The 17,506-nt window shown below is 42.3% G+C and overlaps 1 protein-coding gene across 4 annotated transcripts in view; it reads left to right on the top strand.

Annotated features, from left to right (window-relative positions):
- LOC309559457 (cytochrome P450 2F3-like) overlaps positions 1 to 17,506 on the top strand; it is a 132,736-nt gene that overhangs the window by 98,585 nt on the left and 16,645 nt on the right. The window lies entirely within an intron of this gene.

The raw sequence follows: 17,506 nt of genomic DNA, 5'->3' as shown, positions 1-17,506 counted from the left end.
ACTGAAAGTAGAAGTACAAGTACTGTGTTATGTAGTTATTAAAGAAAGAAGTCAAAAGTATGAACATCATATTGTTTTTATTATTTCAAATGATTTATTCAAATGATTAACCTGTGTTTGTTAGTAGTTTATTGATGCACTTTAAGCGCTGTAGCACCATTTATTTGTTTGTTTCATATTTTCTTTTTATTGGAAAGATTTGGTATAGCAGCTTTTATTATACACAGCCTTTATTTTCGTATGTGCTGATTTACAAATGACATTATACACATTTTTTTGAGCTTTATGCAACCTGCCATCTACTGTTCTGGCAGTGGTAATTTTTTTAAAAGTAACGAGTAACTATGCAGCACAAAAAAAAAATACTTGAGTAGAAGTATCGAAATCATCGAAAAAAATGTAGTGAAGTAAAAGTAGAAGTAGGAGAAAAAAATTCTACTCTAGGAAAGTACAGATACCGCATTTCGGTACTTAAGTACAGTACTTAAGTAGTTCTACTTCGTTACTATACATCTCTGCTTTTACTGCCAGGGGTTTAGACATTAATGGCTGTGTGTTGAGTTATTTTGAGATGAGAGCAAATTTACACTGTTATACAAGCTGTACACTCACTACTTTACATTGCTGCAAAGTGTCATTTCTTCAGTGTTGTCACGTGAAAAGATATAATAAAATATTTCCAAAAATGTGAGGGGTGTACTCACTTTTGTGAGATACTGTATATATTGTTACATTAATCCAGCTTGAACCAGTATAACTATGTATATACCATACCTGGCCGATGCACCCAGGGGCTGGAAATCACTGAAACAGATACTATACTCAGGTGATCTCCGCTAGCTTCTGGGTCCTGTGCCAAGCGGCTGCCCTGCTGTATACTGAACATAGAAGGTTGGCTAATCGACAAAGGCATCATTTAGAGAATGCTTTGCATTTTCTGAATGAATGGATTGGATCTGAAATGGATATAGTCTTTGTCGTCCGAGGTGAAAGGAGCTCTCCTTGCTCTCCTCCTGGCTAGAGAGAGAATGCTTCCGCTCCTCTGTCAGGGTGCCAGGAAACCAGACCACACGGGGATGCAAAACAATAAACACACAGAAAGAGTGAGGAAGTGGGAGCAGGAACAAGCCAGGGTCAAGTCCAGAAGCGTATAGTCATCCAAGCCGAGGTCGAGTCCAGAAGCGGGTAGTCTGCCGATGACAGGTCGTCTGCGGATGCCGGGTCGAGAGCCAGGAGAGTCGTCAGCCAAGCCAGGCCATAAACAGAGGAACACGGAGAACAGAAGACTGCTAGCAAAGATGCACCTTTGAGCATAAACACAAGGGCATGGACTGCAACCCATCAGGTGATAGCTATAGTCAGGTGTGCAGCAATATCCCTGTGCGACACCCAGGCAGCAGGCAAGTGATGATGCAAACAGAGTCTTTAAGAGGCAGCAGTCTGCAGATGTTCAAGTTGGCTGCCAACCGGAGGGCAAGGTAAGACCTTGACAGTACCCTCCCCTCAATGGCCCCTCCTCCTCGGAGCAAAAAACGGAGGAAAGCAAGCATGGAAAGCGTAAAGAAGGGCGGGAGCATGAACATCAGTGGAAGGAACCCAGGAGCGCTCCCCAGGACCATAACCCAGTATTGAACATGACCTCGGAAGAGACAAGAATCCAAGATGCTGCTAACCTCATACTCCTCATGATTGCCCACAGGAATGGGACAAGGGTGAGGAAGTGAAGAAGTATAGCAATTGCAAACCAGTGGCTTAAAAACTGACAGGTGAAAGACATTGGAGATAAACATGCCAGGGGGAAGATCCAGAGCAAAGGCCACCAGAATACAATAGCAGTTTGTTTGTAGGAGGGAAAAAAACTGATAACAATTCCAGCTGAGTATTAACAATATCCAATTGCAATTCCAATTGCAATCGCAATAGTGAGCTTAGAGAGTGATATGATAAATCCACATTGTGTGCTTGCTCCTCTACATGTTTCGCGGTGATAACCCACTTCTTCAGAAGGATGATTATATAAATACTCTAGAAATATAATGGAGAGATAGTTGTAAGAAGAAAGTAAAGCACAAGATATATACAGTAAAAGGGGGGACAATTATAAATAGTAAATGTACACCAATGCACACAACTTAACCTTCTTAACGGTATTCCCGACTGTGGCTCGGGGGTTAAATTTCAGTGGCAAAAGCGGTAACCCCGCTCGGGGTACTGCTAGGAAGATCGCTGGATCCTGGTAGAGGGGTTACTTACCTTGTCACCGGGATCCAGCGATGTATCCCGGCGGTGTGCGGCAGCGGATCTTCCTCCCGAAGCTCTGTGTGCCCCAGCTTCCGTCTCCTGCGACGTGACGTTCGCAGGGGGGTGGAACCGGCGGCAAATTCAAAAGTAAAACACACCAAACACACTGATACAGTACAGAGTAAAATAAATTCACATTAGTTTGCCCCCCAGTGCCCTTTCTTGCAGTTTTACTGTACTTTTTATATATATATATATATATATATATATATATATATATATATATATATATACATACATACTTTAACTTATTTATAGTTATTTATTATATTATAATTTATGATTTTGTGTTTCAAACTTTATCATACCCAAGATGTTATAAAGAAGAACGCACAGTAAAAGGAAAATCATGTAAATAGTTGGTTTGGGCTGCTCATTCTTAAGAATTACATGTAAAATAATGGTGCCGCTTTCAGCACCTAAAATCCGAAAGAATCCTAACACCAGGGAGGTTAAACAGTACAGGGAAAAGGAGACATGAGAGATACTTTTGCTCACCAATTGGCACAGTAGTCACCTGGATCAAAGGGGTAAATCTCAAAAAAGCGTTTATACCCATTATTGCAATGGTATCATCAAGAAACCAACCTGCTATTTAGGACAGTCACGTAAGAACATGATATAAGCCAGGGGGAAAAAAAGGGGACTAATCATCATGTAGAGGAAGATATAGATACAAGTCAATATTTAGTAAACTTACAAATGGTTCATACTCCTCAAGATGGTATAGATGAAGTGTACAAAAGCCACAGGTAGATTAATGGTCTCAAATGAAATGGTATATTATCCATTCTAGTGTAACCAAAAGAAAAAAAAAAATGAATGGCCAATCAGATCAGCAATATTAGGGGGAGTCAAAGAAGGAGCCGCTATGATATCTTGTGCGTGGGAACTTACCCCTGATATAAAGCGTCATTCTTTCCCCCTGGCTAGGCTAGCCGAAAGGCACAAGCAGGCAGATCAGCCCACTTATGTAGTCCCCTGCCCGGCAGGCGTGCACCTCGCCTTCCCCTTCTGTTTCTTGGAGACTATTGTATGGGGAAATAGTCTTCTCCTTTCTCTCTAATTATTACAATTATTTATGGATGTTGGTACCAGTTTAATAGACTTTTAAAAGTTTTAACATAGAGGCTCGCTCACTCTCTATCTGCCTGGAGCTTCTGACACTGTGCAGAGACCCTTAAAAGACTCTTGAATCTGCACGGAGGAACGGAGGGCACAAAGATGATCCTCCACAGCTGGGATGTCCTGAGGCGAGAACGACTCGGGCAGTTCGGAAGATGAGACATTCCGGAAGACGAGTTGACTATAGAGTTCCTGGGAGACTCCGCCCAGGGTAGCAGATCAACCCAATTTTCCTGATGGTCAGTGATATAGCAGCAGAGAAATTGCTCCAGAGCTTGGTTGGAATGCTCAGTGGCACCATTGGACTGCGGATGGTAGGCTGAGGAGAAGGCAAGTCGAATACCCAACTGGGAGCAAAAGAACCTGGAGACAAAATGGCTCCTACAATCCGAGACAATCTTCTTAGGCAACCCGTGTAAACGGAAGACCTCCCTGGCAAACACTGAGGCAAGCTCCTGAGCGGTAGGCAGCCGCTTGAATGAAACACAGTGGCACATTTTTTGAGAACTGGTCGACGACCATGAGGATAACCGTGTAACCTCGAGATGCAGGAAGCTCCACAATAAAATCCATGGCCAGGTGAGACCAGGGACACTCCCCATTGGGAATGGGATGCAGTAGGCCCAAGGGAAGGTGCCAAGGAGATTTGTTCTGGGCACAGACCGAACAAGCAGCCACATACGCAGCAACATCTGTGCGGAGAGATGGCCACCAGAACTAACGGGAAATAGCCCAGGACATCTGGTTCTTACCAGGATGACCAGCAATCTTGGAATTGTGGTATGTGCGCAACAGTCTGATGAGCAAACCCTCAGGTACAAAACATTTGCCAGCAGGTCTCTCAGTGGGAGCATCAGGTTGGGCAGCCAAGATCTGTTCCCCAAGAGGAGAGGTTAAGTTGGTGCAAATGGCAGCCAGGATATGATCTGAAGTTATGAACGGTGTTGGCACGGAGTCCTTCCTGGACAACTCAGAATACTGGCGAGACAAGGCATCAGCCTTAACATTCTTGGAGCCGGGCAAATAGAAGACCTAATAGTTAACAAGAGACAAGAAAAAGGCTCACCTGGCCTTAAGGGGTGTGAGCCTCTTGGCCTCTAAGATACGTCAGATTCTTATGATCAGTGAGAATGAGAACTAGAACCAAAGAACCTTCGAGCAACTGTCTCCACTCTTTGAGAGCCAGAATAATGGCCAAGAGCTCTCTGTCTCCAATCTCATAATTGCATTCATATGGAGACAGCTTCTTGGAGTAGAACCCACAAGGAAGTAAGGGTAAATTAAAACAAAAAACAGTGCAAACAATGAGACCTAATAAATTCCTATTGCAAGCTGAACGCTAAACTAGTGTAAGCTGGGGAACAGGTAGCAGGTGCAAAGCTCCCTGGGATGAGCAGTCTTTCAGGCACAGATACCAAATATAGTAAGGTAGTGACAAACAGTGCGGTGTTTATTGTTGCCATATACAAGTCTATATACAAGTGCTGTACAGTGCTTTAAGGAAAAACAAGCAGGAGAAATAATAACAAAACAAAAACCTAGCCGTGTCTCGGCGCTTACTCCACACAAAGCAGGCTCTCACTAACAGGCTGAGCAAGCCTACCACTTGTCAGCTTCCACAGACACAATCTGACAGTTTTACCGACCTTCTGCTCTCATAGACAAACGTTGTCTGTTTTCCCAGGCTGAGAGAACACTGGCTGTCTGTCTCAGGTGAGTTTAAATTGGCCTGGGGGAGAGGACCAAGATCCGAACTGGATCATGGATCAGAGATCCCTAAAGGTGTATGAGAGGTGCCTGGGGAATGTATAAACCCCGAACAGGACTTTTCCCGGCTCTCTCTGGGATGCTCTGCTACACTAGGAACATCACTAAGCCTAGAAAAGATACAAAAATTCAAAAGACAGGGCAGCGCAATAAATGCTGTGTCTAATATACATCAAACACAAATAACAATGAGGCCCAAAAGTCCCTTGGTAAACAAGTATAGTCCAATGATAGGTGAGAGAGAGGATGCCAGAAACCATATCTACTTCAGATGACAATCCCTTCACCAATAGGCAATCAAATGCACTCACTTCACTGTAAGACCTCTGTATTACCAGCAGGTCAAACACACTTTATTCCATCAGAGTGGAAGATGATCCTGCTCACAGCTTTATGAATAGCAATCCCCTGTATAAAAGGACCAATCGTGCCTCCCGTTTGTCCGGCGGAATGGTGTCTCAACCAGCCAGCAAATGTAGGTATATAGGAATAAAAAAAACATATAAGTGCGTACTGTATATAAACTAGACATTTAATAAATCAAATCGCACTTACAGATGAATTCTTAAAAACAGCCCCCGCTGTAAGGAGTAACCTTACACTACTGACATCAACCACTGCTATCTCGTAGAGCTGACAAGAGGATCAGATTTATTTGTACTTCCACTGCTTGTTTTTAAGAATTTTCCTGTTAGTGCGATTCAATTTATTAAATGTTTACCAAGGGACTTTTGGGCCTCGTTTTTATTCATGTTTGATGTATGTTAGACAGCATTAGACAGAATTGGAGATGAAACGAAAGCAGACTTGAGGGCCTCGAAAGCTTGGATGGCAGCAGGCGCCCAAAGGGGAATCGTTGCCCTTCTCAGATCTGAGATTGGTTTGGCCGAAGAGAAATGTCCAAAGAGGAAAAGTTCCTGATAAATTTCCAATAGTAGTTGGCAAACCCAAAGAAACGCTGAATGAAACGGAGACCACTGGGACGAGAAACCATCTCATAATAAATGCCCACTTGGTTTAGGAAGCCACGACACTGACTCGGTTCATCCCCATAGCGCTGAGTGAGGGGGGCTGAACCAGTCATCCCTCTGGTAACAGCGACACCAGCTGCAACTGCAGGAGCCACAGCAGGTGCAACAACAGGAGGAACCACCGGCCTAGCAGCACCAGGAACGAGGTGCGCTGTGCATGCAAGAAACTTCTGCAACACCTGAGCGAACTGTTTCAAAAGGTGATCTTGTTGATCGAGCCTGGTAACCAGTATGGGGAGCATAGCAGTCCCTGCATCGTCAGGATTCATGGCCCTTGTGTACTGTCAGGGTGCCAGGAAACCAAACCATACAGGGATGCAGGTAAAATAGAGCAGTTTATTAGAGCAAATAATAAAAAACATAGCAAGATTGAGGAAGTGGGAGAAGGATCAACCCGGGGTCAAGTCCAGAAGCAGGGTAGGCATCCAAGCCGGGGTCGAGTCTAGAATCGGGTAGTCTGTCGATGCCCGGTTGAGAGCCAGGAGAGTCGTCAGCCAAGGCAGGTCATATATACGGAGGAACACGGAGAACAGAAGACTGCTAGCGATGATGCACCTTGAAGCACAAACACAAGGGTATTGACTGAAACCCATCAGGTGATATATATATATTCAGGTGTGCAGCATCATCACTGTGCGACATCCAGGCAGCAGGCAAGTCATTATGCAATCAGAGTCTATAATAGGCAGCAGTCTGCACAAATCCAAGATGGCTGCCAATAAGAGGGCAAGATAAGACCTTGACATCCTCACACCATTTACAATTTTACTATAATTTTTTTCTTTTCAACTTCCTCTATTTGCTGGCTACTGGAATGCAAAGTGGTTCCTGATTGGATGAGGTGGAGAGCATGATGTCAACGTCTTGCCCCTCACATCGCGGAGCAACAACTTGACACTGGAACCAAAAGGAAGTGGTAATCACTGAAGTAGCGGGGTGTACTTCAGTTTTTTCCAGATTCCAGGGAAATCAGCCAGGTATGGCATATGCATAGTCAGTATGCTAGTCTAAATGGTGATCCACTTCAGGCTCCACTCCCTTCTCTTGTTTCCCAATGGCTGGAGCAGTCTCTCCACGGTCATGAACCCCTGAACATGTAGCAATTGTATAATCCAGTAGAAGGAAACGAGCGCTGCTAATCATAGAATTTAGGTTTGCTAAAGTAAAGACAAAGCACCCAAAAAAAAACTAAATAAATGGATAACAGCTCAACATCCTCACAGTTGTAATAATATTTGCCAAAATATTTCAAATCAATGAAAAATGTGTATGTACTTAAACATAGGCCAACTGTATATATGCCATGAATATGCCATGAAAATTGACTGTATAATTGCGACAGGGCTACATATGGTCATCTTTATGCACCTTTAATCTTAAACAAAGACAAGTTAAAATATACATATAACATGACATATGAGACATAAGACATAAGACATAATAAAACCATAAAGCCCACATGCTGCTCACATCTCCCCCCTATGAATGTATCTATCTGTCTGGTAAAGTGTAAAGTGAAAAAAGGGGTGGAAAAATGGAAAATTGTATCAAATACTTACCGTAATTTTCCTTTCCTGAGAGCTGCAGGATCCACCCTGTAGTGCCTCAGGAACGTGCGGTGGAAAGACCAGCTTTCTGCCCTGCACACAGTCTCTAGAGATACCCCTGCATGCGCTGCCCAGGAAGAAGATACCGCTCTGGTTGAATGAGCTCTTACCACCTCTGGAGGAGACTTTCTAGCCGGTCTGTATGCATTATGAATAGTTTTAACTATCCATGAGGATATTGTTCTTGCCGAGGCTTCTTTTCCCTTTAGCCTTCCAGAAGGTAGGACAAAAAGCCTTTCCGATTGTCTGAAGGAGGCAGTGGCTTGAAGATAGGACTTCAGGGTCTTAGGAATGTCCAATTCTTGCATGTTAGCCTCTGATTCCTCTGGGAATGCTGGAAGCACCCATTCATTGGTGAGATGAAACATAGAGGCTGCTTTAGGTACAAAGTGATTGAGTGGCCTCAATACTACTCTGTCCGGAAAGAATGTCGTATAGGGGTCTGTAGCTCCTAAGGCCTGGAGCTCTGACACCCTCCCGCCTGAGGTTATGGCGATCAAGAAGGCAGTCTTCAAGGTGATGTTCCATAGTGAACAGTTCTGCGTAGGAGCGCAAGGAGGGTTTGCCAGAAAATTTAGTACCAACGTCAGGTCCCACTGAGGAAATCTATTTTTTCTAGGAGGGCGCAATCTGATCACTGCTCTCATGAAGCTCTCCACCAATGGATTTGCTGCCCATTTTGCTTGAGTAAAGGCCAAGATGGCCGAGACTTGGACTTTTAAAGAACTCAGGCCGAGACCCAGATCTAGTCCTGTTTGTAGGAATGACAGTATCTGTGCAACGCTAGGGCTGCTAGGGTCGAATTGACGACCGGTCGCAAAATTTGTGAACCTATTCCATATCCTGATGTATATGGCATTTGTAGAGCCCTTTCTGGAGCTTTGTAATGTTTTTATGACTTTTGGGGTACATCCTAAGTCCCGTAACCCTTGCCTTTCAATCTCCAAGCCGCTAGGGCCAGCCGGGATGGATTCGGATGTAGGATGCCTTCCTGTATCAGGAGAAGTGGAGTTAATGGCAGCGTGATCGGAGCGCATATGGGTGGGCATCCTGGGTGTTGAATTGGGCCCCCAGGTAGACCATGTTCCACGTAGGTTGCAGTTGGCTCTTCTGCAGGTTTATAATCCAGCCGAATGTCCTTAAGGTGGACAGGAGCAGATCTCTTTGTTGCTGCAAGAGATCCAGATTTTGGGCTACCAGAATAATGTTGGCCAGAAAGTGATGGACTCTGAGCCCCTTGGGGGGTGCTAGAACTGCAATCAGCACCTTGGTAAAGGTTCGTGGGAATGTTGATTGCCCGAAGGGAAGGCATGCAAACTAGGAAATGCCTGTCCCCTACTGCGAACCTGAGGAATTTTTGATAATCCTGGTGTATCGGGACGTGTAGGTATGCGTCCTGCAAATCCACTGATATCATCCAATCTCCTGGCTGAATGATCTGGATAATGGTATTGAGAGATTCCATCTTGAATCTCTCCAATTTAATCAATTTGTTTAGCCTCTTGAGTTCTATTACTGGTCTGAAACCTCCTGTCTTCTTCTGGACCAGAAACAGAGGAGAGTAGAACCCCGTAAACCTTTGACAGATAGGAACTGTTATAATTGCCATTTGATGTAGCAGGATATCTATATATTCCTGCAAAGATGTCAATTTCAGGGAGGACTGGGATGTTTTGGTGGTCACAAACGAATATTTGGGGGGGCTGTCTCTTGAATGACCAATAGTGGCCTAGTCGTATCGTGGACTGAACCCATCGGTCTTGGACATTGTCCTGCCAGACCTCAGCGAACCCCAGCAGTCTTGCCCCACCATTTACCCTTGGACTGGGGTGGCGTCAAAAGGGCTTTTGGGTGGCCAGGGGAGCCGTAGGGTCCTTATTCCTTTGAGTTCTGAGGAAAGTGGCTTGAGTACCTTTTGTTCCCGAAATCTCGAAAAATATTCGGGATAGCTCTAGAGGGAAGTCCCCTTTGCCTCCTGGCTCTCCTGTCTTGGGGGAGAAGAGAGGATCTTCCGCCCATAAGCCTGGAGATGGCCGTCTCCAGCTTCTGACCAAATAGGGCTTTTCTGTCAAAGGGGAGTTTGCAGCAGTTCTGTTTTGACGACAGATCTGCTGCCCAAGGCTTCAGCCATAATGCTCTTTTTGCCGTTACAGAGTTCAGCATTGCTTGACGGGAATTCCCATATGCCCTGGATCTTGTGTAGATTGCAGGTGGCACCCCACCCTGCTGCACTGGCATCCGTGATAACAATGATCCAGTTTTGTGGACCTAACGGATGATGTCTAAATAGGGCGCCCAATTAGGCCTCACCCTGTTGCCCTGCTGAAATTAATTAAAATTCAGGTTTGGATAAGGGAAACAGCCTTTTTTCCCTTATCCAAAGCCGCCCGTGACCTCTGAGCCTCCTCACTGCTCCCAGAAGGGAAGGGGAGCCATTAGACAACCAGGAAATGTATTTTGAATACACCAGGAGAAAAATACAAGGGGAAAAAACACTGTCCACAGTACTGAGGAAACGAGCAGAAAAATAAACCCATGAGAAGAGATAGATCACACATGCTGCCCCTGGTGCTGTAAACAGATCTCACAACATGGCACTCACAGGAGGGAAACTGACTCTACAAAGAGAACTCCTTACCCCAAAAAAACACCAAAAGGGGATTCCCCACCTTATCGGCGCCTTTAGCAGCCTAAGATGTGGGACTGCGATCTGAGAGAGGCTGAACCCAGCGGACTCTGACATAGTCGACAGGTAAGAGCTTTTGAGGACAAAAAGGAGAATGGGGAGATTGCTCTCACTCATGCTTTTATAGATTTAAACAGGTCCTGTGGGTTGATATAGGGGCGGAGCTATATCATGTGTATACTGCCATGTTGGCATCAGGAAAATGGTGTTCAGCCGTCTGCCTCTCACACCCTCCACACAACAAACATTGTAGAGAGTACAGGAAGCTTGAATTGAGTTCTTGTAAAACGTATACTAAGTTAATGAAAACACAGATGTGATTCAGAGGATAAACCAGCTGAATACATGATGATTTTTCAAGGATCAGAAAATGCTGTGAGCTGCATAACACAAATATACATATATATATATATATATATATATATATATATATATATATATATATATATAATTATATGCCTAAAGCAACCAAAGTGTCCATTTGGAGGGAAACTGCTGGTAAGAATGTGATTGAGAAAGAGACTTATTCCATTGGATATACCACTCTCCAGAAATTGTTCCATTCAATGAAGAGGTAGATACACACTCCATATGATTTCCATGATTACGAAAAGGTGTTCAAAATTGACTGGCCTGTTGGATTCTTCACAGAGTGTAAAGAAAAATGCCCATAGCATGTTGATGTGAAATAAAGGCAGCTGTAATGGATCTATCGATTCCTGCTCACATGGACTAGCCTACTCATGAATCATGTGATTATCATTCAGTAAGCTATGTAAAGCTACATATATTCACAGTGGTCTAGAGGAGACATTTGATAATATAATATAAATGCATAGAGTCACAGTCACGATCCTTATGCCTCCCTCACACATGACCTTGAAGTGTGTCCCCACTTACTGATCATACAGAAAGTCATATATATAGGAATCTCCAATCTAGAGAGAAATTATCCCTCACTTGAACAATAAAGGTGATTTCAGCAGCTGCTTAGAAGATATGAAACCAATATAGAAAAAAAGTGGGGCTTTAAAGGCTCAGGTGAGGTGGTCAAAAGACTTAAACGCCACACAATAATTATTAAAAATACATTTTAATAAGTATCAATCAATAAAAAAGGCATAAACCATGTTTAAAGACACACATATATAATAGACACATATATTTTTTTTTAATTCAGAACACTAAGTAGGTAACCAGATGGTACAAGTCTCAAGAAAGTTGGATATGGTCCCTGTGTCTCCAACGCGTTTCGCTTGACTTCGCTTCTTCAGGGCTTAGGGCAGAGACCAGAGAACCAGCTAGTGTTCTATAGATTATATAAGAGAGTTTCAGTAAGTATACGCATATACACATATATATATGTATAAAGTATATACATTATATGCACATGGCATTATGGCATTTAAGTCATAGAAAGACAATTACAATTACTTTGTTTATAGAACATGTGTTGCATACTGACCCAAGTTGACGCAGATCAATGATCCGGACACGATATATAGGGAAACAATAATATATCTGAGTAGATGTGGACCATATATCCAAATAATAATACTGTGAGACGTATCGGTAAATCTACTGTGTAGTAGGTGGTGCACTCATTTTCATTTCGTTATAAAGATAATTCATATAGATCCCAAAGCACACTTAGTATCTGACAATTCGGACACCACCATGGGAGAACATCAATATTATTTCCTGGTTCAGAAATGAAAAAAGGAAAAAAAGGGAACTTTGTAACGGCATAATCCATAATTAGCGCTATATATAGGTATTATAATGATAAGAGGAGATTTTTAAAAATACCTTCACATTGGTGCAAAATAATTTGGGCAGGCAATCCTTTATAGATAGTACATAAGGTACCCAGGTATCCAAGTCTTCCGTACTGTTATATAGACTAGGAACGCTAAATGCGATAATCCCGGGTGTCCATATCTATATGGGGGGGACTTGCTGGCTTAAAATATAAAACGTAAAAGAAAGGCCTCAATATTTAAAAATGCCAGATAAGTAGCACATAGAATGCCACCCATTGATCTGTGACTCACCCCTTTGTGTATCCTCTCGTAGCGCAGCCTGCCTATCTGAGTGGTGTGGATCACCCTCTCTTGTAGGCGGAATTCCCCGCCAAAACAATCTCGGCGTCCATGACCCGGAAGTCCTACATCGGGTATAGTAACCCGGAAATTAAACCAGCGTCATATCCTGCCGGATGCTAGATGGATTGTCCCAGGAATCAAATATTTGGTTAGAATCGGATCCATAGTAAGCATATTCCAGTTCCTATTCAGGATCTTTCTAATTTTCTCATGCTGGATGTTGTATGTAGTAATAAATCTAACGATGTTATTATCCTCTTTTTGTTTTTTTCTTAAGAATGAGGAAATTAGAAAGATCCTGAATAGGAACTGGAATCTGCTTACAATGGATCCGATTCTAACCAAATATTTGAGTTCAACTCCCAACATAACTTTCAGACGATCGAAGTCCCTCAGAGATCACACAGTACACAGCCATTATATGAGACCGATACATAATGCCCAACCAAAGGGACTATATAAATGTGGAGGATGCAAAAGAAAAAACAAAAAGAGGATAATAACATTGTTAGATTTATTACTACATACAACATGCAGCATGAGGAAATTAGAAAGATCCTGAATAGGAACTGGAATCTGCTTACTATGGATCCGATTCTAAGCAAATATTTGAGTTCAACTCCCAACATAACTTTCAGACGATCGAAGTCCCTCAGAGATCACACAGTACACAGCCATTATATGAGACCGATACATAATGCCCAACCAAAGGGACTATATAAATGTGGAGGATGCAAATCCTGCCCATGGATAAAAGAAGGCAATTCATTCAAACTGCCCTCGGGCAAACTGAGGTACATCAATAAACACGTAACATGTCAAACATCAGCCATCGTATATATAATGCTCTGCAAATGCGGCGCGTTCTATGTCGGGAAAACGATTAGACCTTTTTGGAAGAGAATAGATGATGACATATCGTACATTCATAATGGCTTAATAAATACACCTATAGGTGGTCATGTGGGACTAAGGCACAGATATGACTCATCTTATATAAAATTTACCATCTTAGATGTGGTGGCACAAGATGGACGAGGAGATGACATAGATAAGCAAGTATTGGCACGGGAAATGAGGTGGATCTTCGATTTGGGAGCCACCCATTATCCCCGGTTGAACAAATGTATTCGTTTTAAACCCTTCTTATGAATACACGTCACACTCCATCAGTATTCAATCACACGCTTATTGGATTCAGGGCATTATCTGTGCCTTGGCCCCAATACATGATACATCTAGAGGGATGCTACTCAACATTCCCTTTGTCTTTTTTGTACTTTCAGAATACTGTTTTACTAATGGTCTGCCTCATCAGCTATTTTGAGTCTAGTCTCTATTTTCTTCTCCTTGGTCATCATTTCTGTTTCTGCCACCCTTCCTTTCCCCCCCCCTTTTTTCTTTTCCTTTTCTTTTTCCCCCTGTAGCGAATTCATTCTTTCTCGTTAAGAGAAATAAATTCAAATATGAAGTAAATATTATATCAAGTAATGTATGCTCACATATTGAATGGTTATGTAAAGAACCTGTGTTGCACGCGAACCCTAGATGCAAAACAGCCGGAGCTTTAATGTAATTCGTCATCTTCATTCTCATATTTCCTCTATTTAATTGATTTTTCTCATATACGATATTCGGGCACTATCTATGGCTTTCAATAGTCAGAGACTAGAAGCTCTGACCCTGGTCCTCTGTACCCCCGTTTTTCTCCTCTTTATTGGGATGCCCACTTGTGAAGTGGGGATATGGTTCTTGCCATGTCATAATCCAACCTATAGTAGAAAGAATTCTTCCCGTTATAAATGTTCGCAGTGGCGTTGTGACCCGGTTATGTGCTTGCATAATTGATGACTTTGGAAACCCCCCCCTCTCTTCCCCGGGACATTAATGATGGACCTTGGGTACTTGATACCCCCTGTTGTGATTAGGATGCATGCTTAGGCGGCTATCTTCTATTTATTTTATTTTTTGGTGGTGGCTGCAATGTAGGATAGTGAGTGTGCTTCTGCCTTTGGGTGATACGGTCCCCCATTGGGGACATTGTTTTGCCGTCAGTGGCAGTTATATTTCCGCCCTCACGGATTGGAGTCTTCCATTGCGGGCACCACGACACTTCCATTGCGGGCACCACGACAAATGGTATCTCTTGTGATAACCATACTTCCGCTCTCACTTATTTGAGCCTCCTACTGTGGGCTCTGTTGCATCACTTCCGGGACAATCCATCTAGCATCTGGCAGGATATGACGCTGGTATCATTTCCGGGTTACTATACCCGATGTAGGACTTCCGGGTCACGGACGCCGAGATTGTTTTGGTGGGGAATTCCGCCTACAAGAGAGGGTGATCCACATCACTCAGATAGGCAGGCTGCGCTACGAGAGGATACACAAAGGGGTGAGTCACAGATCAATGGGTGGCATTCTATGTGCTACTTATCTGGCATTTTTAAATATTGAGGCCTTTCTTTTACGTTTTATATTTTAAGCCAGCAAGTCCCCCCCATATAGATATGGACACCCGGGATTATCGCATTTAGCGTTCCTAGTCTATATAACAGTACGGAAGACTTGGATACCTGGGTACCTTATGTACTATCTATAAAGGATTGCCTGCCCAAATTATTTTGCACCAATGTGAAGGTATTTTTAAAAATCTCCTCTTACCATTATAATACCTATATATAGCGCTAATTATGGATTATGCCGTTACAAAGTTCCCTTTTTTCCTTTTTACATTTCTGAACCAGGAAATAATATTGATGTTCTCCCATGGTGGTGTCCGAATTGTCAGATACTAAGTGTGCTTTGGGACCTATATGAATTATCTTTATAACCAAATGAAAATGAGTGCACCACCTACTACACAGTAGATGTACCGATACGTCTCACAGTATTATAATTTGGATATATGGTCCACGTCTACTCAGATATATTATTGTTTCCCTATATATTGTGTCCGGATCATTGATCTGCGTCAGCTTGGGTCACTATGTAACACATGTTCTATTAACAAAGTAATTGTAATTATCTTTCTATGACTTAAATGCCATAATGTCATGTGCATATAATGTATATACTTTATACATATATATATCTGTATATGCGTATACTTACTGAAACTCTTTATATAATCTATAGAACACTAGCTGGTTCTCTGGTCTCTGCCCTAAGCCCTGAAGAAGCGAAGTCAAGCGAAACGCGTTGGCAACACAGGGACCATATCCAACTTTCTTGAGACTTGTACCATCTGGTTACCTACTTAGTGTTCTGAATTTTAAAAAAATATATGTGTCTATTATATATGTGTGTCTTTAAGCATGGTTTATGCCTTTTTTATTGATTGATACTTAATAAAATGTATTTTTAATAATTATTGTGTGGCGTTTAAGTCTTTTGACCACCTCACTTGAGCCTTTAAAGCCCCACTTTATTTTTTATATTGGTTTGGCAACATATAGGGATGTGGCTCATATCTTACGGCAATTTTCTTTATACAATGCTTAGAAGATATGTCTTGAGTTCCAACAGTCTTTAAGGAAAGAATGGATAGCTATAATCCTGATCCTGATTCCAAAGATATACACATACTTCCATTGCTGTTCATAAATACGGAGAAATGGAAATAGATACTCATCATTAACCGCAATAAGGCTGGTTTCCTCTCAGGGGTCAAAACAGTCTAAAAAGGATCCATCCACTGCTGATCCAAGGCTCCCATGAGAACAGACAGCATAAGGGGGATAGGAATGAGCCTATCATAAGGGCATCTGCCTGACCGGTTTCGCCGGGAGGCCGACTGCTTCAGAGGCTTAAATAAAGACAAAGATGCCTTTGCTTTGATAAACCCAGAATGGCTTTTATGGTAAGCGGCTCCCCTTTCCTTCTTCTGGATAATAAAAGTATGGCACATGCATAATTACACTGATTAAAGCTGGACCAATGTAACTATGTATTTATACATTGGGGTCAATTCACTAAAGGTTACCGCATGCGATATGAAGGTCATATGACTAATCTTTTGGAAATATTGCATGAGATATAGTAAGTAAAATATCAAATGTAAAGGTAAATACTGCACATTTGTTAAATGGTGAGATAAATAACGCTAAAAAATTAGATAAATCATTAAAGTCAATTGACTAAAAAAACACACACATTCGTTATCACCTAGTGTTTGCTGGCGGTATTTGAAAAATGTGAAAAATAACAATTAGAGGAACTCTGCACTGGCCAGGAAGTGAAAAGTATACAACGTATCAGTGTGAAAATGTTCTTCTCAGGTAATGTAAAAAAATTGTAACATTTCATCAGAGGGATATCGTTTTGTGAATGTTTTTTTAGTTTCAAAATATTGCTGGGTGCTTTTTGGTGCAGTGTTAGCCCTTATTAAAAAAAATTGTGAAAAGTTATTTATTTTTGTACATCACGGGACACAGAGCCATAAGTCATAACATATGGGTTCAGGGCTGCTGTTAGAAATCGCCGGGCCCCGTACAGACTACCTGGCAGGGCCCCCCAAGAAAATATTAAAGATATATTTAGCTAAAATTACAACAAAATCACTATTATCAGACACAAATATAACATAACTTGCATAATTCCTGCTAAATCTAAAAAAAAAAAACTATGTTAAATAAAAAAGAAGATGAGATGAGAAAAATATTCAGTCTGGGCAGTTGGAGCTCAGTGATCAGAGAGTCAGAGAGAGAGAGAAACAAAGTTACAATTTACAAATAAACTCCTGAGCAGAGATAACATTAGAGCCAGTGCTGGGAGGGGGGGGCCCACACAAGGGAGGGGGATTAGTGAGGGACAACTGTCTCTTTCTCAACAGATAAAAGCTGATAGCAGGGAGAGGGACAGATCAGATTCAGGTGCTGGA

Source organism: Pelophylax lessonae, assembly GCF_965119305.1.
Source record: "Pelophylax lessonae genome assembly, chromosome: 7".
Taxonomy (NCBI): Eukaryota; Metazoa; Chordata; class Amphibia; order Anura; family Ranidae; genus Pelophylax; species Pelophylax lessonae.
This window is presented reverse-complemented; position numbering and strand designations above follow the sequence as displayed.